Raw genomic sequence first — 2500 nt, 5'->3', positions numbered from 1 at the left:
GGTGGTTGTATATTTGTTCATGTTGTGTTGTATTGTGTTGTGTTGTGTTCTTGTTGTGTTTGTGGTTGTGGTGGTTGTTGTTGTGGTTGTTGTTGTTGTGGTTGTTGTTGTGGTGGTGGTGGTTGTATAGTTGTTCATGTTGTGTTGTGTTGTATTGTGTTGTGTTGTGTTCTTGTTGTGGTTGTGGTTGTTGTTGTGGTGGTGGTTGTAGTTGTAGTTGTTGATGTTGTATTGTAGTGTATTGTATTGTTGTGGTTGTAGTTGTTGATGTTGTATTGTATTGTGTTGTGTTGTTGTTGTTGATGCTGTCCAGCCCCCCTTTCTCCCTTCTCTCCCTCTCTCCCCCTCTCTCTCTTTCTCTGCCTGTCTCTCTCTCTCTCTCTCTGTCCCCCTCTCTCTTCCCCCGCTCTCTCCCTCCCTCTCTCTCTCTCCTCTCTCTCTCATTCTCTCTCCCTCTTCTCTCTATCTCTCTCCCTCTCTCCCTCCCTTTCTCTCCCCCCCTTTCTCTCTCCCCCTCTCTCTCCCCCCCTCTCTCTCCCTCCCTCTCTCTCTCTCCCCCTCTCTGTCAACTACGGTTAAGCTTACCTTATGGCTTCTTGTAATGAAAGGATTGTGAGGAATTTTTCAATTTATTCATACAAGGCATTCCAGTTTCGATCGGTAATGACTTCATGATTACTGAACTCATTAGGATTAACATTACGATTATTAGTCAGATGCAGACACTATAATGTTGTACATCGTTTACCCCGTTCATGAGTGGCAGTGGTCTTACATGAATAAACCGTCCATCCATCCATCCATCTCTCTCTCTCTCTCTCTCTCTCTCTCCTCTCTCTCTCCCTCCCCCACCTCCTCCCTCCTCTCTCTGTTCACACACAATCTTATTAACCTACCACCCTACCTATCCCCCCGCACCCCTTCCACACCCCCCCCCCCCCCCTGCAACCCCCCTGCCCCCTCCCCCCCCCCCCCAAAAAAAAAACACTCCCTCGCCTCAGCCCTGTTTCCCATTTCATCTCGTGTGTGTGTGTCGCGTCCTGTAGCCAACACGTACATATTTACCTCCTCAATTGCCCCAGGAACAGAAGTAATTAATCCAAAGTTCACACTCCAATTCATATCCCTACTCACGGAATGATCAGTAAAATGATGTTGGCCGTATAAAGGAAGAAGAAGAAGAAGAAGAAGATGATGATGATGAAGAAGAAGATCGTCAAAGTCTTATTCTTCACTGAACTAGTCACGAGCTCGTTGCAAAGGTAAAGTCGTAGTGATTATTTTAAAAATGTTTTTTTTTGTTCAGTAGTCTTCAGTTTTTGTGTTTTTTGTTGCTGTTGTTGTTGGTGGTGGTGGTGTTTTTTTTTGTTTTTATTCGTGTCTTCTCGACTCTCTCAAAGTGGTGTTAGTGTCATTTGAAAGACTTTGAACAGCGAATTGGTGGGTGCTTTTACAAATGTTTGCGATCGTCGATTGGATTATTTGTTGTTGTTGGTGGTGGTGGTGTTTTGTGATGTTGTTTGGTGTGTGTGAGTGTGTGTGTGTGTGTGTGTGTGTGTGTGTGTGTGTGTGTGTGTGTGTGTGTGTGTGTGTGTGTGTGTGTGTGTGTGTGTGTCTGTGTGTGTGCGTGTGTTCCACACTTTCTGAAAGTTCGGAGTGGAGTGGAAAAAAAGGTTTCTCGTTGTTCTCGGAAGAAAAAAAGTGAGTCTGCTATACTTACTTGTCCGAGGAAGTTTTAAAACACGTGCTTCTTGAGTGAGCATTATTTTCCTTTCTTCTGCTGCGCTCACGTACGTTTTTTTTTGTGTTTTTTTTGTTTTTTTTTGGTTTGGTTGTGTGTACAAACTTTGGAGTTTGTGGCAGGGTTTATATTGGATTCTTATTTGTTGTTGTTGTTGTCGTTGTTGTTGTTTTCTTCTTCTTCTTCTTCTTCTTCTTCTTCTTCTTCTTCTTCTTCTCCTCCTCTTCCTCCCCCTCCTCTTCCTCCTCCTCCTCTTCTTCTTCTTCTCCTTCTTCTCCTCCTCCTCCTCCTCCTCCTCCTCCTCCTCCTCCTCCTTCTTCTTCTTCTTCTTCTTCTTCTTCTTCTTCTTCTCCTCCTTCTTCTTCTTCTTCTCCTCCTCCTCCTCCTCCTCTTTCTTCTTCTTCTTAATCTTCTTCTCCTCCTACTCCTCCTCCTTCTCCTCCTCCTCCTTATTCTGCCTTTGTGGTTTAATACTCTCACTTCGATCTACATCATCAAGTGGGCTTTAAAAAATAATTTTCCCTTGCAAGTAGGCATCCAGACATCGTTTTCGGGACAGGGGGTAGGAGTGGTGGGGCGCTAATGGGAATGCCCGTGTTTCCATTGCCCCATGGAATGCTGGTGTGGGTTGATAGGGGATCCTTGATGTGCTTCTTGTTTCATCTTCTGCACTTGTGTGTATGGAGAGAGAGAGGGGGGGAGAGATAGAGAGAGAGAGGGGGGAGGGAGAGAGGGGGAGAGAGAGAGGGAGGGAGAGAG

The 2500-nt window shown here is 45.3% G+C and overlaps 1 protein-coding gene across 1 annotated transcript in view; it reads left to right on the top strand.

Annotated features, from left to right (window-relative positions):
* The window catches only part of LOC143277036 (uncharacterized), a 25323-nt gene that overhangs the window by 309 nt on the left and 22514 nt on the right, over positions 1-2500 (top strand). The window lies entirely within an intron of this gene.

The sequence above is a fragment of the Babylonia areolata genome, chromosome 33 (genome assembly GCF_041734735.1).
Source record: "Babylonia areolata isolate BAREFJ2019XMU chromosome 33, ASM4173473v1, whole genome shotgun sequence".
NCBI classification, from domain to species: Eukaryota; Metazoa; Mollusca; class Gastropoda; order Neogastropoda; family Buccinidae; genus Babylonia; species Babylonia areolata.
This window is presented reverse-complemented; position numbering and strand designations above follow the sequence as displayed.